The sequence below is a fragment of the Serinus canaria genome, chromosome 1A (assembly GCF_022539315.1).
Source record: "Serinus canaria isolate serCan28SL12 chromosome 1A, serCan2020, whole genome shotgun sequence".
Lineage (NCBI taxonomy): Eukaryota > Metazoa > Chordata > Aves > Passeriformes > Fringillidae > Serinus > Serinus canaria.
In genome coordinates this window covers 64,236,404-64,260,931 of record NC_066314.1, presented here as the reverse complement: position 1 = coordinate 64,260,931, position 24,528 = coordinate 64,236,404, and the positions used below count along the sequence as shown (strand labels likewise).

The 24,528-nt window shown below is 41.9% G+C and overlaps 1 protein-coding gene across 3 annotated transcripts in view; it reads left to right on the top strand.

Moving 5' to 3' along the window:
- The window catches only part of ETV6 (ETS variant transcription factor 6), a 127,398-nt gene that overhangs the window by 7,047 nt on the left and 95,823 nt on the right, over window positions 1-24,528 (top strand). Inside the window, exon 2 of one of the 3 annotated variants that reach the window (XM_018919715.3) lies at window positions 13,517-13,794. The exons of the other annotated variants lie outside the window; for them this stretch is intronic. The gene's annotated coding sequence lies outside the window, so the exon portion shown is untranslated. The remainder of the gene's footprint in view (window positions 1-13,516; window positions 13,795-24,528) is intronic. 3 annotated transcript variants of the gene reach the window in all.

Sequence of the window (24,528 nt, the reverse complement as noted above, 5' to 3'; positions counted from 1 at the left end):
ATTTCTCATTTATGTTCCTCCTTTTTTCTTGCAAAGAATTTCATATCAAGATAGTTGCCATTGTTGGTGGAGCTCCATGAAGCTTTGCTGATACTCTTGGAGGTGAAATGCAGTGATCCCAGCATTTACAGCAATACTGGAGAGCCCTTTCCTGACCTTCTATAAGGTCTATATTGTGATTTCCCCTCTCTGTGGCAGAACTAATCCTTTTTTTCTCCTGGTGGATTACGACTGGAGATGGTTGTTTTACTACATTCCCTCTTGAATGGCTTATTCTCATCTTCCTACTTGCCTTGTGCTTTAAAACACAGGCAAAGCCAAGCATTTTCTGACCTGACCAAAGCTGAGCTTTTGTAGAGTGGGAGGAACTTCAGATTCTGGGCTGAGACTTTTGGTTCTGCTTGTCATTGGAGGCTTCTGAGAAAAACATTCCTATGTAGATGGATCTTCCCTGCCACATCTGTGAGAAGCTGCTTGGATATTTCTGATGGGCACCACTGTAAAAGACTGGCTGCAACTTAAAGCCTGCAGAGCAAAGGAGGTAGTGCTGATAGCCATTGTCACCTGTGCCACTGCCCTTCTCCTGTAGTGGCTCTGGTCCCAGAGTGTCACTCCAGCTCCATGGGAACATCTCCCTGCAGTTCAAAGCACCACTGCTGGGTTGGGCAGCCTGGTGGAGACATGTGTAGGTGTTGGATGTCCAGCTGGCATGAATGCCCATGCCATGCTGGATGCACAGCTGAGTGGCAGACCCACCATCTCCCTGGAGGCAAGGACATGAAGGGCTGGGCTGCTTTCACAGAGGTATGAGGATGCACTCAGTGCTGCCAGGGGTTCCAGGAAGGGCACCAAGTTGCAGGAACAGGAGTGTTGAGGGATATGAATTCCCTTCTCAGTTGGCAGACTGAGTGGTTGTGTCATTGTCTCATGACTTGAGCAAATGTGCTCTCTGGAAGAGGACCTGGGGAAGACTATGGGAGCAGCTTCCAGGAGGAGGTTATGGGATGTAAAATGTTTCATGGCTTTTGGCTTGAGATACGTATCACCCATTGCACAGGAAACACTGGGCTCAAATACACTGGAGGTTGTGTCCTAGCAAACTGCCCTCAGCAGCTGAGTCATCAGAGCCATCCATGACTGACCATGTGCTGGCTTCTATTACCTCCCAATGGGGACAAATTACAACCTCAAAGTAAGAAGAGAGTGAATTAATAGTGTATGCAGAGCCAATTAGCACAGCCAAGTGAACCATGTTGACAGGCAGTGGCTGCAGGCTTGGAGAAGTGAAGTGGGCAGAAAGTGCAGGGGTGGGGTTTTTTCCTTGGCAGTTTTGAGTGGGGCACTTTCAAAACTTTTCTGCTTGATAGAAACAGCGAGGTCTCTTTGAGATGTTCAGTACTGTTTGCTGATAGACCTCCCAGAACTGGTCTGGCACCTGGGATCATATTTTAGGAAATAGTTTGGTTAGTGAATGAAAGAGAAAGCTGAGTTCAGTTTTCAATTTGGGGTGAAACAGGCAAATAAAACTGTAGTGGGAAAGCAACAGGGAGTAAAATAGAAATGATCTGTATATTGCAGTTTGAATCTGGTCTGTTTATCGGTCCTGATTACAGTGTGCCTTTCTGACTACTGAAAAATATACAGAAATGTACAGTGGAGTTGCTTGGGGAAGCTTCTATAGGAAGACAGGCTGCAGTGCCTAGGACTTTTTGGCTTGGAAAGGAGACTGCTGAGAGAGATGTAATAGAAAATTGTAAAATTACACAGCAGTATAGTAAGGAGAGCAACTCCTGATAGTTCATAGTTAAGAGCAGGCAATGACCTTACTAGCCAGGAAGATTAAAACAAGTACTTCTTCCATCTGTGGAGCTTTGGAGCTCACTGCTGCAGGGTGGTGTGAAGGCTAAAAGTGCAAATAGATTTAAAAAAGAGGGTAGATGAACATGAGGAAGATACTAAGACTAACAGCCTGTGTGTGTGGGGGAACCTCCCTCTATTTACCCTGGGGAAAGTTAGGTTTTTTTTGTATGCTAAGCCTTTCCCAAATCAGAGGCTTCTTTTGGGGATAAGGTTGTAGGTTTGCTCTGATGCTGTGTAGGCATTCAGATGCTTCCATATAAAATTTTGTACCCTGGAAGGATGGTCTTAAATATGCTCCTTCTTCAGACTCTTTTCTAAGTCTCAGCCCCAGCAGTCTTGATTTCAAGAAGACTAGTTAATTGTTAGTGAGAAGAGAGCTAAGGAAGAGTTGGTGTCTGTGACTCAGAGACTTGTGAAGTCAAGGTTGCTTGGACTAGCAAGAGATTGGCTTTGCTTCTGTATTTACCCAGATTCAACTGACAGAAGGGAGAACTTTGAGGGAATACACAAAATTGGAATTACAGGTCAGGTTTGAAAAAGTTTTCTGGTTTTGGGGAAGACAAAATTGATTGATTCTAAGAGCCAAATGTGGGTTACCCATGCTTTTCCAGAGGTCTCCTAATTACCATTATCACCCATGTGAAATGTGTTGCTGAAGCATTAACTCCTTTTCACACGTGTGACAAATGGGGTCCCAACTGGAGCTTGTAGCAATGGGCATCAGAGTTGCTGCTTTCATTGCTTGGCCAAATGTTGCAAACATTCACTCAGCTGTGTCACTTGCTGAGGAATACTGTCATTTGTACAGACTTTGCATCATGCTTTGACTGTCTTTATTTTTGGTGGGGTTTTTTTTTTTTGGTTTTTTTTTTTTTTTTTTGTTTGTTTGTTTGTTTTTAAATGGCAAACAGAAGAATGGCTTATAAAATCAATTCTGGTATTATTTTGTATGTGTAGTTTTTAGGTATTTTCCTAAAGAGAGAGTGATTCACAGTGTTGGATGGCCATTAAAATGTATTGATGTGCAGCTAAAAATGGCTTTTAACCTAAATTTAGTTTTCCTCTCTGCTAATCTATACAATGTCCACAAATATCTATTTAAGTAATTGGATAGTCTCATAAAGATTTAGTTAGGTTTTTATTTTGGCAAATAACAAATTACGTTATTTGCTGAATGATTGATTTTTTTTGGTAATAATTTTGCATGTTGTTATGATTGGCTTAGCAGTGAAATGTAATTGCAAGTGCAGTGTCCAGCATCAAAACCTGAGCATTAAAAGTAGTTCTTAAGAAGAAAGAAAGGTTTAAAATTGTACATGAAATGGAAGTATCTTTTGTACATGAAATGGAAGTACATTTTCAGGTGATATTGTGCAATAAATAACAAGCTTTTTTTCTTAAGCACACGAATTTTCATTTTCTAAATTGAAGTGATTGTTTTCTGCCATGTTGATTAAGTATTAGTAGATTTTGTATCCTTATCTTGAATTTTTGTTGACTGGAGGAAGGAAACAAGCTTTCTGTTTCTGCAGCCCCAAAGCATTTCCCAGCTTTGAGTTATCTAGTCATTGTAATGAACTAATTGGCTGAACTGAAAGAATAAAATCTTCTCTCCATATCTGTTACCAGAAGCTGGCTTTGCTCTTTGACAGGCTCAGGCTCTAGAGGTAGAATAGTGGGTCCCACTCGTTTGAATGTGCTTTGGCACTAAGTACTGTGCTTGGGATTTATCTTGAAAATTATTTTCTGCTATTGTTGTTATACCTGGATATCAATACACTCCAGTTTCATGTTTCTTAATTTGTATTAAATGTGAAAAAAAAAATCCAAACCCCTTAAAATTTCAGTTTTTAAAAGAAGTGGCCTGGAAAAATTGTACGTGTTGGGACATAATGCCTTGAATGCAGTGCTAGTCAGGATCTTTTTCTCTCCTCTGCATGTTATCCTCTATACTGTGTTTTCATTTCATGCTTTAGTGTGAGCTCCATCTTCTTCAGCCACAGAGTGCTGCAGCAATGGCAGTCAGCTGAAATGAGAGAGATTCCTCCAGTTTGGCATCAAGGTTTGGCTTTGCAAGCAAGAAGGGGAGCCATGGTAGCTGCAGAAGAGGCTGTTGTTCCAAATTCCCCAAACCCCTTATGGCAGTAGTGTTCTTGGAAAGAAAAGGCTCAGAAGAAACAGGTTTTGGCTTGTGTCCCGTAGTAGAGGTGTGTGTGCTTTCTAAGATCCCAAAAGTCTCTGTTAGCTCCATGTTTGTGTTGTCACTCCCCATGAGGGAGGGAGCCAGGACTGCCCTGCTTCACAGATGGGAGCAATGTGGCTTCCTGGAGTCCCTTGGTGCCCGTGGGCTGCAGCACGATGGCCCTGGGCTTCACCAAAGGGGTGTCCTCAGGCCCTTTGCCTGCAGCCTGCCTGGGTCCCCCTTCACTGCTGGCTGGGCAGGTGATGCTGTGCTCCTCCATCACTCCTGCTGGCTCTTCCTGCTTGGGGTGAGAACCTCTTGGCCCTGCTGCATGTCCCCAGGAGGTGAAGGCTGATGTCACCATCACTTACTTCAACAAGTCGAGTTATAAGGTGAACCTAAATACTGATGAAAGAGAGGTCTGTTTTCCTTCAGTCTAGACTGGGGTTTCGTAATTCCCTGTTACCCATCACTGGTCCACAGAGCACCCTGTCATATGAAAAATACTTGTTCAGCTCTGTAGGCCTCAGCATCCTTTTTGGTGAAGAATAGGAGAAAGTCTTTCCCCAAGTAACAGCTGAGATTCTGTCATTTTCTTAGCCTCAATTAAAAGATGAGCATAGGTAGACCAGGTTGTTGGCAGATGGTTGGCACTGCAGTGAGGAAGGTGTAAAAGCCTTGGATTGCAGACATGGAGGTAGCCCCTTCCATGATTTACCTACAAAGGACACTGAATGCTGGCCTGGACTGAGGTTTAGAGCATATTTACATTTAAACATTACAGTGAGTCAATGCATATTTAAATCTCCATCTTCTAAAGAGGAAAAAACCAGCAAACCCCAAAATAAATTAAGGGATTTAATTAGTAGAGTTGGCTAGAGTGATAGCTTTTGGGGATGGAGAAAGTGCTATTTTTTGGGTTGCTCTCTATATAACACCTGAGAAATAGCCACTTTTCACTGACTGATCCTCAAAATACTTTACATCAAATTACTTGCTAAAAAAAAAAAATAAGTGATTTAGTTAGTATTTATGGTATCTGTCCTGTTCTGGAAATAAATACATATAGTTGAAAAATAGACATTTTTGTTCAGAATTTGTCCCTGTGGATTTTCTGAGAAAACTTACCACAGTCTTGCAAGTTCCAACACACTGCTCACCTGCATGTTTTGGTAGCCACATACTGATGGCAAAAGCCCAGGTGGGCTGTCCTGCACTTCAGGGGTGGACCTTCTGTCTTGATTTCCAGTGAAGTTCCCAAGCTGTGCTGCTCTCAGCCCAGCCAGACACACAGAAATTTAAAGGTTTTCTATGGCACTGCTGCAAGGGGAAACATGGGGAGGCTCTCCACACATGTGTAGAGAGGGAGCTGCTTGAACCAAACAGAGATCTGCTATCTGTATTCCTGTACACCTACTCTAAGCTGTGGGATTGGAGGTAGTTGTAGGAAGGAAAACAAGAACCAAAGAAGTAGGGTGGATTTGAAACTGAAGAAATGAGAAGTGAGGATGAAGAGTTTGCTATGATGAGCAGCAAGATCCATTGCAGACTCCTGTGGAAATCATAAAAAAATCATAAAAATAATTTTCTTTAGTCATGAGAGGCAGAGGCAGGGAGAAGCTGAATTGGAAAGGGTTATTTCTCATTGTATGGGAGGATCAGATGGAAGCACCTGGCAGTTGAGGAGAGTGGGAAGTCTGTTTTCATACAACATGCAGTGAGGTTCCAAAACTTGCTGCCAGCAGGTGTAATGTAGGGCCAAGCAGGCAATTGTTTTCAGCAGACAGTTCCTACTACACAGATTTATCCAGGACCATTCACTGCAAAGAGAACAGCTGTGGTCCTTGGCTCAGAAAGCCCCTAACCTGTGGATTTCTGTGGGTGTGTGCAACAGATAGTTTATTCCTTGTGCTCTTACCCTGAGCATTTCCTGTTGGGTGTTGCTGGAAATGTGGTATTAGCTTAGACAGACCTTTGAGCTGACCAGGACTACTGTGTTTTTCCATTTTAATTTAGAACTTTCATATTTGGTGCTTGACTCTGTACAGATGCCTCTGACAAGTGGAAAAATAACAGGAAAACCTCTCATGTGAATCAGACCTTCTGCTCTGTTTCTTGATCTTGTTGTGCTATTTCCTTAGCAGAGGTAACCTGACCATCTGAAATTCATGAGAGGAATGTTCTTCAGACAATGAAATGAATTTTGTTTGGGAAAATTCCTGGGGATTTTCCTATCCTTGACACTCCTCTTGGGCTGTAATGCTATTTATTGGCATAAAGTGCCTTGACCTATTTTATTTCTCGAGGTTTTTCTCAAGATTTGGCTGACAGAGGGTGGAAAAATAATTAGATTGTTAGATAATTCAAATGCTGTGTGCTGTGTCAGGCACACCTCTTCTCATGTCTGATAAGTGAACACAGTTCCTTACAAGGAACTTTCTTTAGATGGCACAAACATGTAACCACATGACTGTGGCTGATGAACAGGTGTTATACAATACAGGGACAATTCCAGCTCTTCCATTAATTTATTCAGTTGGCATGCCTGAAACCTGCATGGAGTGACTATCTTGATTTGATAGTTCAATCTTTTTACCTTTCAGTCCCTGACTCTTCTTTTCAAATTCCTAAAAGCTGGGAAAATTGAGAAGGAAGTGTTGTTTACTGAGTGCCTGGACTTCATTTTTCTACACATAACTGTTAAAAAATGATCAAGCCAGCAGACAAGACCTTCTCACGGGACTGTGTGTACACCAAATGTTTTCCTTCAGTGCAGGTTGAGCTGTTTCTCAAACTGTACTTGTCCTGTGTTAGTGCAGTTAGTGGGCAGTTAGAACTAGAGAAGGGAGCTGGCTAAAAAGGAAAGAGCTCAACCTGCAGATGCTTGTGTGTCCTTTACAAAGACCCCCATCTGGAATGGTGTCCTACAGCAGGCAGGCATACCCACTATAACAGCCTACTCTCACATGGTGCATCATTGCCTGGCTCCAGGCAGGACTGAATTGTGATGCCTGTGAAGCACAACTTGCTCACCTCTAATACTCTCCTGAGGTTCTGTCCCACTGCAGCAGCCTGGAGTCACCTCTGGGGACCTTCCTTTGCTGCTCTAGGTGCTGGCTACAGAGCCTCCTCAGTGTCTAAAGACATTACACCTGCTACCAACACATTAAAACAGAAGCAGAAAGTCCCAATAATGCTGATAGCAGAAGAAATTCTGTTTTTCTAGTGTTAAACACAAGGAAGTTGATTTTATCTTTCCATGCAAAAGCAAATGGAAGTATGTCTGTGTATCCCATGCAAAGTCTGGACATGCATTTTCCTAATCCACTGTGCAAGCACAACAGTAACATGACCAAAGGCTGTATTATTTGCCAGGTTTCATAGAAAAAGCTTTCATTTCTGGCTCACTGATGTCTTAGTTGTTTGCACCCAACTACTCAGCTCCTGAATTTCCCACTCAGGCTTTGGGCATTGTTGTGGTTCACGGTGCTGCAGGAATGGGGCTGGAGGGCCATTGGTGGACAGATGAGCAGTAATGGTGTACTCTTTAATGCAGAACTCACTTTAGGTTGGTGAAGCAGGGTTAAATTTTACCATACCTGCCTTTTCTAGTGCTCAGCCCACCCCTTTCTCACCATTAAAAATGGATGGCCCTGCACAGTCATGCTGAATTTTTCTTCAGGTTTGTACCTCAGGTTTTACCTCACCCTTCATACTTTTGAAACCACAGTCCTTAAAAGTGGTGGTGATGAGGATACTGGGAAAACACCAACCTGGGAGACAGAAGTGTTTGTTCTTCAAGTCAGTTGAAATGGGAGCTAAGTGATAAGCCTTGTTTGAGAAAGCAGAAGTATTCTATCTGATCTTGTCCTTCCAGCGGGGAAAAAAAAAAAAGGTGAGGATTTGATAATTTATATGGCAACATGGTCCTAAACTTGGACAGATTTAGACTGCTAATGGAAAGTACTTTGACTTTTTAACTATGTGTCAGATGAAAGGATAATCTTAGACTGTCTGATTTCCCATTGCTGCTGGGTTGCACAGCATCTGTCTAAAATGAAAAGGCAGTGTACAGATACCAGTGTGCAAATGTAGCAGGCTCACATGGCCAGGTCCATTGCCTGCCTTCCCTCCATTTCTCAGTCTCAGGTCTCACTGTGTTCATTGTTAATTATTCTGGCTCTGGGCTTGTTAAGAAACCCTGAAACCCAAGCATTTTTCCAGGCACAAGTCATTTGTGTTTGACTAGTGACTGGCCTTCTCTTGTTTTTCCTCTTACTCATAAGAGGTGAGGATCTTTGAGGATGATGAAGAGTCCTGCTCAAAATATGGTGAGCTATGTGAAAATTGTAACTTCAGCAGGAGTTCTGGGTCTTTGTTCTAGGTTGACTCTGCCAATTCCTGAATTATACACCATGGCTGTACAACGCTGTCACACCATCCTTACCTGCCCTGACAGTGTCTCTGAAGGTGTATTTGCTCATATCCAGCTTTGAGTTTATCACTTCTCCACAAGTTTTTAACCATTCCTTAAAGGCACTACAAAAGTGCACCACTGTTACTTCACTGAGGTTAAAGTTTGATGAAGCTCTTAAGGTAAGGTGGTAGCACCCTGAAAGATCTCATTCCACCCTTCCCCTTTCTTCTCCCGTGGGTTGGCACAAATGTTGTGGTGGATGCGTGCATGACAGGGCAGCAGGTCTGGGTGAAAATGGACAGCTTGTGCTAGTGCAGGGCAGAGCCTAGTGGGAACAAGCAGCTGGGAACATGGGGAGGGCAGGGCATGATTTTTTTGGTGGTAGTGCCAACAGATCTGTCATTGAAGCATTGATGAAACTCAGAATAAACCTTTGGCCGGATCTGTGTTACATGACATCAGAACTGAAGCTTTTAAGGATTCACACCTACTTTCTTTACAAAAACTTTCCCTTCGGGCTAAATAGATGAATTATAGGAAAAGTGGTCAGGGGTTAAGGAAAACTTGATGGTTCTTTTGCTGAGACACCATCTCTGCTTTAAATAAAAAAATACACTGGGCATCTGAAGCAGCATGGTTTACTGTTGGATAGTGAAGGGTAGAGCTGTTGCCTGGAGGTCTGAATGAGCCTTGTGGTATCAGTGTGAGGCTCTGCCACTGTCACCTGCAGCCTCCCAAGCATATTGAGGCTTGCTCTGTGTTTGAGCACACCATGGCTGATGTGTTTCAGGCACTGGCATGTATTGAGCTTTCTAAGATAGACTGAGAACACTGAAAGCCAAACCTCCCTGCATTCATTGCAGATTTGTCTGTTCTGTACCGCTGGTGCTGACAGACAGTCTGGACCTGTTTAACCATGCAGCAAAGCGTGAAGCCTCTCTGGGTCAGGGAAGGAAGCTTGTCCCAGGTGCCTAATCTAGAGGGCATTTCAGAGTTTCAATTACCTCTTGAAATGATGTCCCCAAAGCATGCAAACATGGCACTGATACATTCAGTCCTTGAGCCGTGCTTACTGCAGCTTTCCTGGGAACTTGGTGTATATGCCCAGTTTGGTGTGCAAGGTATCTGTGACAGCCTTTGGATAGAAAACTAGGCCAGCTCACAGATCTTGTTTTACATTTCTTGTATTTTCTGTGCTGGCCTTGCAACATGATTATAAAATATACAAGGCTAGTGCATCTACTCATTATCCTGGACAGGGAGGGTAGGCTCAGGTTAAGGTCACTCTGTGGAGGTACAGGAAGTTTTAGTCCAGCCCCTGCTCTGTCACTGTATTGTCCATGACCTTGAAGTCATTTAATGTGATTGCCACTTCATAAAGTGTTAACACCTAGCGAAAAAGAAGTCAGATGAGTGGTAGATACTGCTTGTGCTTCTGTTATACAGATAATTAATAAGATCTTGCCTTAATCTCCTGCTGGAAGATTAATGCTGCAGAATTATTGGTAGTAAGACTCAGGGTTTAATAGCACTGGGGTATGATTTTGGATAGTTCACCCCTTCTTTTTTTTGTCCCCCCTAATAAAGCTTTTGTTGTGAACTCTTACCTGAAAAACTCTGTAGATAGCACTGTGCTGCTGTGTTGGTTAATGCACCAAAGAAGGCCTGAATCATGGCTAGTATAATGAACTTAAAATTTAATGAAAATCAGTATTGAAATCTGCTCAGTGTGGGACTGACTAAGTTACCAATTTGGTATTACACCAAGGTTTTTGATCTGTATAAATTTTAATGAAATAGTTTCTTCCAGCTGATAGCAGTTTAGATGATGTTGTGGTGAAGACTTGAGAAGTTCTCCTCCCTCCAAAGAAGCTATCTTCTTTAGCTTACTTGAAAAGCTAAAGAAGATTTTGCAGCTAAAGGAGAAATGATGTCATTCTTTGTGACACAGAGATTGTTAGACAATCGTGTTTTACTGGACCTGATCTCTAGCCTTCACTGAATTCAAGAGGATTTGGCTGAAGCCTGTAGTGATAGCTGAGCAAGGGACGACTGGTAAAGAGAAACTCCTTGTTAGTCAGTGGCCCTGGTAGTAAAGAAAGCTAGGACAAGAGACAGATGTTGTCACACAGGTAGCGTCAGTAGTTCTAATTAATTTTCTGAAAGCTCGAATACAAGGAAAAAAGAATGCCTTTGGTTTCAAGAAAACAAACACTTAGAAGTTGTGTAGATTCCTAGGGATTTATTAACAGCAAAGTCCACTTGTCTGTTTAATTACTATTGCTTTTATTTTGAGGTATTCTCATAGAAAGCAGAATGATTCAGCATTTCAGAACTCAGATAATTAATTTGTTTTTTCCTGACTCAGCTTGAAGAAGCTGACTGAAAGAACAACTTTCCCTCGAAATATAAACAGACAGTATGTTGTCTAATAGTGATAATTTCTGAATAGCAGATGATGAGAGCAGCAGCAGAAATAGGAATTGGTGGTACTTTTTTATTTTTCTTTTTTTCTTCTCCCGAGCCTCTGCACTGCCTGCAAAGTTGGAAAACTTAAATAATCTTCCCTACTGAGGGAAGGTTTGTATCCCTCCCTCACAGTAAAATACATTCAGAAGGTCTCTGACAAATAAGAAATTGGTGCAGGATCTACCTCATCAGTTTTGATTGCTGTAGAAGACATCTGTCTTCTATTCATCTGGCTGTTATTTCATTATCATCTCCTTGTGGGAACTGTAACAACAGGAAGAAATCTTCAGTTTTTAAATCCCTTTCAGGTTTGTTTAGAGTGGTTGTCTCTCTTGGTTTTGTGTCTTGTCCTATCTCAGAGGTGTGATTTCCTCTATTCTGCTACTCCTTGCTGAACACTTGACACAGTACAAAGAGGAACCGAGGTGCCAAGGTAGGAGTGCAGACAAGTAGTGCTGTAGGCTTGTTCAGCATGGACTCAGTGGATATCAGACAAAGAAAAGGTTGGATGCTGAATGTTTTTGTTGGGTTTAATTTTGTAAAGGAAAGAACCCATGGCTTAACCCTTCCCTGTAAATAGATAGCCATTAGTTCTTGGGACATTGTAATTTGTAGATAGAACTAAATATACAGAAGTGAGATTTTAATTTTTTGTGAGAGAAAGGCAGGGGAAGTGGTGAAAACAAATTATGTAAGATTAGAAATCCTTGATTTAGAAGTGTATCTTCCACAGTTGTCCTGCTGAATGTCTGTGCATTGCCCTCTGTGCTTCTGAGTCCTGCCACTCTTCCTGTGTCACTGCTAGTGTGGGCTCTCAGCTCTGTTAAGGGACAGCAGCTCTGATCTGACAGGCAGCTCCCAGGCATTATTCCTTAACTTTTCATTTCCTAGGCTGAAACAATCCATGTTTGCCACCTTGTCTGAGATCAGGCAGTTTTCCAAGCTGCAGCAGCTGTTGGTATATTCCTCTTAGGTTATTTGAGCGGATGCACAGAAGATTTTGGAGCTGCCCCTGCTGGGCTTACTTAAGTTTCTGAGAGTTGTTTTTGCAGTATACATCCTTGAATTAGATCAGCTCAAGCAATGTTATTGCGCAATTTTTGCTCAGGACCAGTACAGCAGACAAGAAAGGTGTGTGTGTATGTGTGTGGGAGGTTTTCAATCTTGTAAATAATAATAATAATAATAATAATAATAATAATAATAATAATAATCTCCAGCTCTTCACTGGTCACTTCTTTCCTCTCCCATTACTCCCAAAGAGTGTTCCTGCATGTTTTACTGGTGATACAAGGTTTCCTTTGGAAGTTAGGTGCCAATTTGAGCTTCACTTAGAAGCTTTACAAAAAGGTTGTTGAAGTGCTGAGAGAGAGCACGAGCTCCCTTTGAGCATCTTGCCTGCCTTTGGGGTATCCCTCTGAAGAGCTGCAGGTTCTTAAATGCTTTGAGAAAGGGCAAGGGGATCAGTTCCTGGAAGAGTTTTCTTTCCCTGGGGGACCCTGGAGGAATTTTGCTTGTACTTTATACCCACTTAGTGGTGAGAACAAATGCACCTTGCTCTGCATTTCTTGGAACTGTGTCTTGCTCGCCACTTACATCTCTAGTTGTGGTGCTGTGTGTTTTTGAGTACTCCTGACTCCTGTGGTCTTGCAGTGGTTGTGGATTTTTTGCCTCGTGTGGTTTGAAGCAGAGTTGCTGAGGACTCTGTGTGTGTGTAGGAATAGTAGATTAGAAAATGAGAGGTTGGTAGGCTCAAAGAGCTTCCTGAAAGTGTGGGAGTGCAGGCCAGAGAAAGGAAGAGAAATCTTTTTGAAGGTGTATCAGTGCTTTACGTGGACAAGAATAGCAGGCAGAGAGTATTGGCAGAGTGATCTGAGGATAAGTGTTGCTGCATAACAAAGTGTGCTGTAAAAATCCCTGCTGTCCACTCATGAAACAAATTCTTCCAGTGTGAGTGCAGTTTTACTGGTATGGTTGAGTCAAAGCACATTCTGCTCACACAGCTGTGTTCATGTCAGTCAGACCTGGTGAACGCTGATAAGTCTGCACGTGTCGGGAGTGTACGTGCAACCCTTAGAAAAATTATGGAGGTGATGTGAGGAACAGCTCAGATGATGCCTTGTGACGTGCTCTGCCCCTGGGAGGAGGTGGCTGGGTGTTCTGTTGCAGGTCTGTAACATGTGTGGTTCATTACTGGTGCAGTGGTGTCTGTGCCCTTCCTCCAGCTTGTAGAATGTCCTTCCTGAAAACAATTCAACTCTTTACCTGAAAGATTGTGGTCAGTGGTAACTGGTGACCCAGGCCTTGGGTCCTTGGTGGAGCAAGGAAACGTTTTGTGTTTTAGCTGCTGTTTCCTAAGGCTTTACAAAGCAAATCAGTGTAATTTCCTGGTTTCCTAATGGGGAAACTGAGGCAGAGAGGAGCGGGGATGAGAAGAGAGCAGCTTATGTTGCACCTGCAGTCCTAATATGGGAATAGCAACCTGTTTTGCTTTAGCCTGATGCTTTGGGTACCTGTTCAACAAAACATTTAAGCATATGCTTGATGATATGCATGGCAATAGCTTCCTTACCATTTCCTCTTTTCAGAGCATCATAAACAGTGCTCCTCTCTGAATCCGGACTGCAGGGCTGTGCCCACTCATGCCAACCCATTGGAATCACCCAAGCTGTCAGTCAGGACACATCTGGTGTCAACATCTGGCCTGTGGAACCTGTCTTATCATTAAGGATGCAGAAGGTGGAGCAAAGAGTCATCTGAACAGTGAGGAAGTGGTAGTAGTTGTGTTGCAGGAGATGGAAACAAGCTTGTTTGACAGGTGGCTCTTGGATGCAGGTGACTTGGAAAGAAACTCCTGAACCTCCAGGTGAGCTCAGAAAGTCCCACAGACACAGCACAGGATCACCAAGCAAACACTTTATTGCAGCAGTGTAATGACCCATGTTAATCATGCATTGAGCGTTTAAGCAGTGTAGAACCTCTGTTTAAAAACAAACACCAGCCTGAACCAGCACCAAACCCCAAACCAAACAAGCAGTGACTGTTCCAATACATCTGCTTGTCTGTCTTCAAAGAGATTTTCAGTCTTTGCAATTATCCTGGTATAAAATGCTTCACGATTGTGCTAACAGGCAGACTTGTGTCAGCCCTGGAAGCTGCTTTAGTGAACCCCAAGGTCTGAGAGCCAGCTTCCCTATTTTAAGAGCAGCAATTTGTTGATCTCAGGAAAATTACCTTTTTCAGGATCTCAGCTCAGGAGGTGTTTGCAGGTTGTGGGATTACAGTGCCTAGAAAGCATTGCAGCTCAATTTGCTGCTGCGTTCTCCTCATGTATCTCATGAGGCACCATTCCTTTTTCTCCTCTGAAGACCAGCCTCAGTTCTCTGGATCCCTCTGGGCATGTTGATCATTCTGGGGCCTTTACCACTGATTTTGGAAGGATATGATTCAGAACTTTCATCTGGGTTGGATTTTCTCAGTGAGATTGTTTATGAGAGAACAAATTTCAGGATCATATCCCAGGATTTTATATACTTTTGTTTCTTTCCATCTATAGATCCAGGATTTTTGTGAGTGTTGCAATCTTACCATCAGGACTTAATCCACTCTGATTAGAACCAATGAGAGTTTCCATTACTAATTGCCACTGACGTAAATTCCAGCTCATAAATTAGGGATCAAAATGTATTATGTTATTGTAATATGCTGCATTAAGTGCAATATAGATTTTATATATATATAATAATTTTTATATGCAATATGTGTTGTTGCTTGCTACATTTACTTTAAAGTAATGTTACTTTCTAAAATTAGAGACTACTGTAGGCTGTCTCAAGAGTTAGTCTGAACTAGATTTTCTTTTTTTTTTTTTGTCCAATCCCAGAGACAGCTAGATTTTTTTAATGGGCGACTCCTTTAGCTCTCTTGCCTGTGCCTCAGTAATCCTGCATTTAAGAAAAAAAATATAATTTAAAAAATACTCCTCTGTTGTCTTGTACAGCATTCAGCAATCCTCAGACATCTTACACCACAGATCTTAGGCACAAGCCAGTAGCAACAATAGACTGATGCTGTCCCTAATGTTTGGAACATGCAGATAACTTTGTTTTCACAGAGAAGCAAATTCTGTAAAGGATTGAAGGGAGTGAATTGATATCTAAAGATGTGTGAAAAGAGCAACTGTAGGGAATGAGAACAAAAACTGGTCACTGCCATAAAGGTGCTACCAAATTAGTAGGCATTGAGTTAACATCTAATCCCTTAGCCAGAAGGGTTAAGATTTACGTAAATAACATCTGCATAATGATTTTTTAAATGGCTAAATGATTTAATAAAAGGTTGAATTGAATTTGTTAAATGGTTAGTAGAAAGCTAGAGCCACAACACAAGGAATATTTTCTCATTTTTCTCTTTTGTTTTGGGAGATGCACAGGGCAGACAGAACTGGTGGTTCAGAAAGGGATTGCTCATCTCTGCAACATCTCAGAAGATAGAGTAATAGAGCCCAGCTAAAGAAAGAAAGGAAGATACCTCTCCCCCTTAGAAACCTACAATTTATGATGCAAATCAAAGGAGGCACATGTACCAATTTCAAAACTTACTCTTAGCTCACCCAGATAATTGCCATACATGAGATTTGCATCAAACGTTTTGTTAAACTTTCATAAACAGATGACCAGAATTGTATGACACTTCTGTGATCTAAGGTTCTGTGGGTCCTGTAATTGTCTACTGAGATTTTCTGGACGTGCACTTAATTTTGGCCAAATGTAAGTTGAGCATCTTCATAACTTGAGGGTGAAATAATCGAAAACTTCAGCGTTTACAGTGATGATTATAGCTAAAAGACTAGAACAACAGCTCTTGATCTGAATATTCCCAAATTTGGAAGTCTGAAATTCACATCTGGTTAGAATTTTTAGATGGAAAGATTTTATCCTTAAAAAAAAAAAAAAAATACATCACTGATGCTGAAACTTAAACAATTGCAAAATACATCGCTCAGGAAATACAAAACATGGTATGGAGGGTTTTTTCTTTTTTTTTTTTAAGGAATTGATTGCTGTGTTTCTCACCTTGATGTTCTCAGTTCACTGAGAACACTGTAATTCATATTGATTATGAATATTCATATTAATTCATATTTTATTCCAGTTATAAAAGAGGATGGTAGCTTAAAGCAAGGTGCAGCTCATGGTTAAACAAGCTTTGGGAGTTCTGGAGTGGCTGTCAGTGGGAAAGCCAAGGGTTAATGGTTTGTTGTGTCAGCTCTTGGTGCAGGGATGTGGTGCTCACACACTGGGAGCAGTTGTACAAACGCGCTGGTGTCGGAACGCCTGCAGGCTTGCAGCTCAGTTTTATGTGATTGGGGGGATTTTTTTAGAATCCTTTTTAAAAATACACAGGAATTAAGCAATTTCCTTTACATGGTGCCTCTGCCAAAGCCCACTGAAGTCACTGGGAAGACTCCCACTGGTTTTAGCTGGCATTCAGATCTATCTCGTGTTCCTTACGGCCTAGGCTACTGTGAGTGTCTGTGGGGGTGTGTAACCATCTCAGTTCTTCTGGAAGGGCTGTCCTGCTGTACTTCAGTTACCATGGAATAGATTGCCCACATTACTAGCAACATAATTATTCTGGATCAAAAATACTTCAATTCCAGAATTGTCTCCATGTGGGGAGCAGCTCTGGAATAAAAATCAGGCAATGGCTTTGTCTGCAATAGCTGGTTCTTCTTGCTCTCTTTCTGTAGGCAAGGTGTTTTAAACAGAGGTGAAAGGCACTAAAGTGACTCCCTTTTTACATCAGCACAGCCAGATTCTGCAACTCTTCCCTGAATTGTAGTTGTTGTGATTTGTAAAATGGAACTAAAACATCCATGCTCCCCAGACCCAGGTGTGCAGAAGTCCTTACTGTGGGCCCTGGCTGCACTCCTGAGCCCACATTCAGGTCTGTGCAGGTGCAGTTCTGTGCCTGTGACTCCAGTGGGACACTCTGTATGTACAGATCTGATGACATCATTGTGGCCCCACAGGAGTAAGGGAGCACAAGTGTGGCCCTTTGTTTAGGGATCAAACCTCTCCACTCTCACATTTTAATGGGAGCCTCATATAGAGATGCTGGAGTAATCTGGAGAAAAAACTGTGTGTCATTGCCTTTTCCCACTACTACAGATGAATCAAAGCACTCAGTAAATGAACTCTTTTTATAATCTGTGCATAGATCCTGTGAGTGGACTTGGAGCAGACTTTAAGGCTGAGATTTTACAGTTTCTATTTTTTTAATGGATCTAACAAGACCTGCAGGTCTAAGCATTTTGAGCTCATTTTCCAACCTGCTATATTACTCTTGGCTTTTTATCTGTTCCTTTAACATCCTAACTTTTCTATTAATGTGAGTACTGGCAAATTCACTACACAGATACAATATTAATTCCAGACATTTCACAAGACAGTTTTTAGACATTCACCCACATGATGATGTGTTAACTTTAAAGGATGTACTTCAGAAATAAAGAAGGAGTTAAGCAAAAAAATTTAAAAATTAAAATGTTAAAATGGGACTTATTCAGTCTCTTTTTTGCAATACATAAATTCATGTACAAATACAGAAATAGCAGGATGAGTTAGTGTGTTTCCGTGCCATTTTCTATAACCACATGTGCTGTTACCTCTCTGTTTGTTACACAGAAATAGAACATGGCATTTCCCATGAAAAATGTCAAAAAAGGTGTTTTTTTTTTAATAGATCTTTCCTTCATGATGGAAAAAAAGTTGGTTTTATATCTGATTTCAGGAGAAACACTTTTTTTTCCCCCATAAATATAAGGACATATTTTGTTACCCACAAACAGAAAATCTGCCACTTCTCTGTATTACTTCCTATATTTAGATCTCTGCTATCAGTCTGTCCTAAAAGCTCATATCAATTAAAGCAGATATAGAAGCTTATCATTATTGGACTTGGAGAAATCTGCTTGAAGACCTGGTCAGACATGATGCTCTGCCTGCAATTAATCCAAACTGAAGAGGTGCTGCCTCAAGTTTATTATCACCATATTATTTGTCCCTTCCACCTCCATTCCACCTGCCTACCTACAAAAGGCTTATTTGCTCAGCTTTGCTTTTGTAGTTGCTTCCTAATCCAGTTCAATCAAAATTACCAGTTTGGGTTTTTTTTTTTTCCTTAATGTATTCTGGATAGCAGATATATTTTAGTTTAGATCACTGTCATTTTCATTAAATGGCGAAACTGGGAAGCTGGGATTCCCATCTCAGTGAGATTTAGCTCTCAGTGAACTTGAGGTCTATTGTGGTTTCCTGAGCCAGATTTTCCCTGTCTCTGAAGCCTACTTTCTTAGTGGCATCTATCTATTGAGGTAAAAATGTTTATTAGAAAGCAAAGGCGTTAGGACTGCAAACAAATTCCATTTAAAAATAGCAGAGAATGTATTTTTCCATTATAGGAAAAAAATGGAAAGCAGATGGTGAGAATTTTTGACAGTGGGACTTACTTTTTTTGTTGGTAGAAAAGGGCTTGTTTTGGAGGGTCCTTTGTTCTGTAAGTAGGTGGGGACAGAGAGACTCCTCTCCTTCGCAGCCTAAATTGTGCTGTGATTTACACACCCCTGGCATGGGGCTTGGGCTGGGTGCTGTAGGGCTGAGGGGCCATTCCCATCTGCCTACGGACTGGGTTCCAGGTTCAGGTAATTGAAATTAGCCCCCAGCAGTTTGAATCATCTGTGATTTCATTGCCATGGTGCATTTTGTGATCCCAGCTCAGCTGGGCAGAGTCACCGTGCAGCTCCCTTCGAACCACGGCCCCTGTGCTGCTCTAGCACGTTCTCTGTGTGTTCATGTTCATTACCCTCTGTCCTGCACTTGCAACATCTGCTCAGCTCCGTGTTCAACCCCTCGCTGCCTGGCATGGAAGTGACTCTGCTTCCTGAAAGGGCAGGGGAAGGGAGGGAGGAAAAGAGCAAATGGGCTGGTGCAGAGCAGCCCTTCTTCCAGGCCTTCTCTTTTGTACTAAATTTAGCTGTTGTGGCCGTGAGCAGGCTTATGCTCGGCAGCAGCACAGTGTAGTCCCTAAACCATCTCTGTTTCCTGCTGATTTCATGTTTTGCTAGAAAGGATGTGGTGCAGGACGTGAGGCAGGATTGAGCAAGGAGCACGGGCGTTAGTGGAATGACCCTAGGGAGAGACAGGCTGGTTCTCTCTCAACTCTGTCCAAAGGCAGGTAGCTGTGACCTGTCATGTAACAACAGGCTTTTCCTTCAGTGCTGGAATCATTCTCTTGTGCCATGGTTTAGTTGCCTCCCAAATTGCCTGATGCTGAACATTTATTAAGGACTCCATGATCAAGTGTTTGCGGTTTGACAGAAGCAGCTGACACTGGTTTAAAAGGAAATATGTTGTAATATTACCTCCAGAGAGCCATGGAGGCGAAACTTTGGACAGGATTTGTACTTGATAAAATTCTGTTTTAACACAGCTGAGAGAGAAAGGAAATTTCTCCTGTGACTTTTTGTTATAAAGTCATCATGAGAGCAGCATCTTTGGCTTCTTGAGAATCTGTCTGTCCTTGCTGCTAATTCCCCACCTGAAGTCTTAACATGGGTGACATGAGACACACTTCACAGCCATGAAGAGAAGTGTGAACAGCCATTCCTATGGTAAGGATATTGAGAAGAGTCCAAGTTGTCTGAAAGCTTGTTTTTTGCATGAAACTTGAAGAAAATGAGGCCAAGGTTCAGGTAGACTTAGGGGATTTACAGTGGTGAAGGAAATCTTGCCTCAGTGCAATTAAAATTTAACTGAAGAAATAACTACTGGTTTGTTTGGTTGGGTTTTTTTCCTGTAAGATTTCCCCTCTCGGCTTCAAAGGTCTTTGAATAAAGAATTATATTGCTGCAGTCTAGCTGAACAAAAGCAATGAAACAGCACGTGACATCTCCAGTTTGAACAATCATCCTTAATGTGCTCATATATCACATGAAATAGTCAGGTATGAATTTTTTAAATATAGACCTGAAGTTTTCTAAAGACGGAGTTGCCATTTTGGCCAAAGATTATATAGATGCATCAGAGAAACATAACCTCCAGTACAGAGAGGATCCGTGTGGCCTTTCCCTGTCTGCTCTCAAGGTTCAGTCAGGTCCTGCTTCTCAGCCATCAAAGCTTATTTAGGCTTTTGTGATCTGTACTGGGGTGGCTCAGTGATAGTTAGCATGGGCTAACTACTGCCTTATGTTTAGAAATTAATCCTATCTTTCTGGATGCTGAGGATTTACTCTTGGCCTAGATTTTGTGTTTGTGTAAGTGAGCAAAGCTTTTTTTGTTTGTTCTTCCCTTGTTCTCTGAAACAAATGTCTGAAATGTGTAGGTAAAGAAAAAGATAGTTGTGTGGATAATAATGTTCTTTAATGATACAATTGCCATGTAAATCTGTGTCAGGGAACTTGCACTTGGGATTACCCTCATTGCTGTACAAATTGGCTGGCAGAAGTTGAATAATTTGTGGATATGGGGAACATAGATATGTTAAATGTACACATAATACATGAAAACACAGATTGTATCACCTGTGCTAGATTTTTTGGAGTAGGGGAGTGTGGTGTGGGGTTTTTTTGATTTGTTTTTGAACAGTGGTCTAGATTGCATACGTTAAATAGCATCATTTAGTAAGAAGTTAGAAAAAACCAAACACCTTGAGAGACTGACCACTAAAGATTTGTCCTCACTGCTCTGTCAATATACCTGATAACTCCAGTTTCCCCACTACTCCCTTTCCTGTTTGCATACCCATTCTTACCTCCACTAGAGTGCTGCTTTCTTCTTGAGCTGAAGTGGTTGAAACTCCTTGTTGCCAAAGCTCCAGTTAGGAAAACAGTAGAGTGTAAGCCATCCTGGTTCCATTAACTCAGCAGCTGTGTGTAGCTATCAAATGCCTCTGCTTAACCTAAGGGTCACTTTTGCCTAGGTTTGAGCCCCAGTGGCTTCAGGTGGCTCCTGAACTTTGCTCTGGGGCAGGTAAAGAGCACTCATGCATTCCCTTTTGCCTAAAATGCTTTTGGATTGTAGCCCCTGGTGACAGGGCAGTAAGGAAACAGGAGTTCAATCCCTGCAGTTGTTCATTAAACCCAGGGCTTTGGCTAGATGGGAATTTGTGGTCCAGGGTGAATTCAAAGGATGCCATTACAAATGACTCCCATTTACTAACACAGGTGTAATATTTACTAGCCAACACTGACTTCAGGATGACCTTTTTGGCTGGTTGTCCTGGGCTGATACACCACTTCTGAGATCAATGCCATACTGTATGTTTGGTGCAATGTCTGTTCTCATGAGTATTGAGATAAATTGGTTCAAATTAATACAGGACAAAGGAGCTTCTAGATGACCCCTTGCATAGCAATGAGTTTTATAACATGATTAGTGTTGAGTTGCATCTCTATAAAGAATGGAGGTGGCTTTATCTAAGTAATTTTTCAGATGCAGCTGGTGTTGGCTGACCAAAAGAAATCTTGCATTTTTGGTTTAACCAAAGGATTAAAGTTGCTGGGGTGTGAGGGTGGAATAAAATTATTTTCTTTTTAGGGAAAAAAACCCTGCCTTCATTGTATTAATAGCACCTATATTCTGAATAGTGAAAACTCCATCTCTCCCTCTTATCTCTAGGACTGTCCTTTAGGGCTTGCTGAGGATTTGGATTTGCAGTTTTTTCTGAAGTCTGCATAGCTAGTACCCTTGGAATTTGTATTCCCACAGGGAAGGGGCGGGGGTGTCGAAGAAGCCCCACCACCTTCAGCAAAAACAAGATGTTTATGTTTCTTCTGACATTTACATCTCTTGAAGGCAAGTCTTTGCTGCTTCTACAGACTAGGGGGCTTGTGGTGTTTCCTCTCACTTGTTTTCATGGGTGTCTTGTGTTTCCCTTCCTCAACAGTGAGATATGATTCTTTTTCATGTTCTCTGCCATATCTGTGAGATAGCATTGTTTCCCATTTTTCTTTTCTCCCAGGCACTAGAGAATTTGTGCACCTAAACTTCCACCTGTCTCTTAGTAACAGGATTCCTCATTCTGTCTCCAAACTAGGAACTCTGAGTACATCTGAAAATAATTTCTGATGTGCCAAGGGTGGTGTGTGCATCTCCTGACAGGATTGATGTTTTGGGGTTTTTTGGTGGTGGGTTGCCTTTTTTGGGGGGTGGTTTGTTTTTTTTTTTTTTTTCCCCCCCCATCTGTTCTGTAATTACAAGCTTAAAGCTTAGCTATGGCTGGGGTATTACTGTGCTGCAAGGTATCATGGACTATGTCACCAGCCAGGTATTGTAAGTAATAGGAGCAGGTAGTTCTGCTCCCTAAAACTTCTAATATCTCCATTTTCAATGTTTGCAATTTCCAGTGTTCATTAAAACCTCTAGTTCTTGTCAGTAGGAATGCACTTGCTTGCGTAGAGGGTTTTTTTCAGCTTAGTCCATGCAACATAAAATATTAGGAGCTTGCTTTTGTTTTTGCATACATGCTGGTTGAGGTGAGTTTCAGCACATGTTTCTGATTAATACTATAATTTTTGGCATTAGGATTAAAGTTGAAATAGAGATATGTAGTAATATGCATCTATAGCATAACTGTATGTGCATACATGTGTTGAAAGACAGAAGAGCATTGCTTGAGAGACTGTCCACTGTTTCACCTACATTAGTTAAGCCAGTAAAAAGTTTTAGGTTTCCATCCAAACCAGGCTTACTCTGCCTTTAAATGTATTAGCAGCTTTAATATTTCCACTCTAGGACCTTGGATCATTGTACATTGTAGTTTGGATGGGGATAGGAAGAGGAGAAGCTAAATAAATTTAAAAATAGGGTTTTTTTTTTGATGTGGCTCACAAAGTTATGTAATTTTAGCACTGGATCGAAGGCAGGAGGCAGATAGAGTGGTCTGTAGTTGACTGCATGACGACTGCAGTTTGCTGCATGGATATCATCCCATCATGTGCCCAGTGTCTAATCCTGATTGGATTCTCCTGGTGTGAAGAATCACACTTGCCATCAGTGGGATGTCCATCTGTCTGAGCCTGAAAGCGGCTCAAGGATGCAGCCTGTAGAGGAGGAGTCTGAGGGATGGCCTCACTGTGCCTATGAAGTATCCAGTCTGTTTTGAGGGATCCTTTCTTGCACTATGCATGCAGATATTACTGTTGAATTCCTTCCTGGTGGCCACTGAGGGAGCTGGACACTCAGGCAGTATGCAGACATTGGGGGTGGTGTTTCTGTGGGGCTTGCCAGTGCTAGGAGGTTATTCTCATTTAAGGTGATTTAAGGACTCTCAACAGCTTTCTGATTTTTTTTTTAATTTTTTTTTTTGGTTGCAGGTGTGTAAGGAGTGGTGCCCATTCACTTGCTGTGCAGTGAGATTGTATATCCCTCATAAATCGTTTGTAAATCACTCGGGGATCTTTCTGGCTGACAGGCAGATCCTGTGTAAGCACATCACCCAGCCCTGCAAAGCCCAAGCCTTAGGGAGCTAAACTGGCTGCCAGAGTAGCAGGTGTATCAGCTCAGAGCTCCCCGTGAGGAGCAGCTGTAGGCTCGAACTTTGCCCGTTTATTTGCTCAGGGTTTTATCTCATCCTTTATTGTGCAGCCTGATGAAAATGAGTGTTTGCTGTGGCAGTTCAGGCGGGGCTGTGGAGCGGCAGCTCCGCAAGCGGAGCCCTGGCTGCTCTTGGGGAAGGCTGTGCTTCATGTGCCATCACAGGAGATAGGGACACCTGAGCAAACAGTGGGCACCCCGGGCTCTGGGCTAGGGTGACTGCTTTGATACACTCCACTGATTTTTTTTTTTCTTTTTTTATTATTATTTTTTTAATGTCTATAGCTTTTCTGTTGTTGTTCTGGGGGTAGTTTTTGACATTCGCTCCAAACAGAAAGCTAAGCTTGCATTTTACTTTTAATTTTGCTTCAGGATTGTACAAATGAACAGCAAAATTAATATCAAAACAGAAGTTTCTTCTGAATCAAAGACCAAGTGGAAAGTTTAGCAGCACAGTGTGCTGCTGAGCTCAAGATTGTTATTCTGAAAAAACCAAACCAAAACAACAATCATCAATGTTTAAAAAAACCCTATGTAGCAATTAAAAAGGCTATTTTTGGTGTAACATTTTGATTTTAGCCAGATTGCATGTATTGAGGGAAATGTTTACTAACATTTGTTACCACTTCTGGTCTTCAGACCCATGGCAGCATACTTAGAGCCAGGCAATGATGAATAATTTTTTGTCTACTGCCTTATAGGAGGATAAAGTGGCATCAGTTTCTGGGGCTCACAGCTGTTTGCTGTTGGAGTTCAGGCATCCATATCCCAGCACTGGTTGGGAATTAGACATGTGCAATGCAGAATTGACAGACTGATATTCAGGAAACCAGCTAGTTGCTCAGAAGACCTGATCTCTGCCTCAGCTTACCTTGAGTAGTTCATATGACTACTCTGTGCCTCGGTTTCCCATTTTAGCTGCCATGTAACTTATCTCTTTAGCTGTTAAACAATTTTAAATGGGACTGCCTTCCACTATTCAAAACAGCTGTTCTTACTTCAAT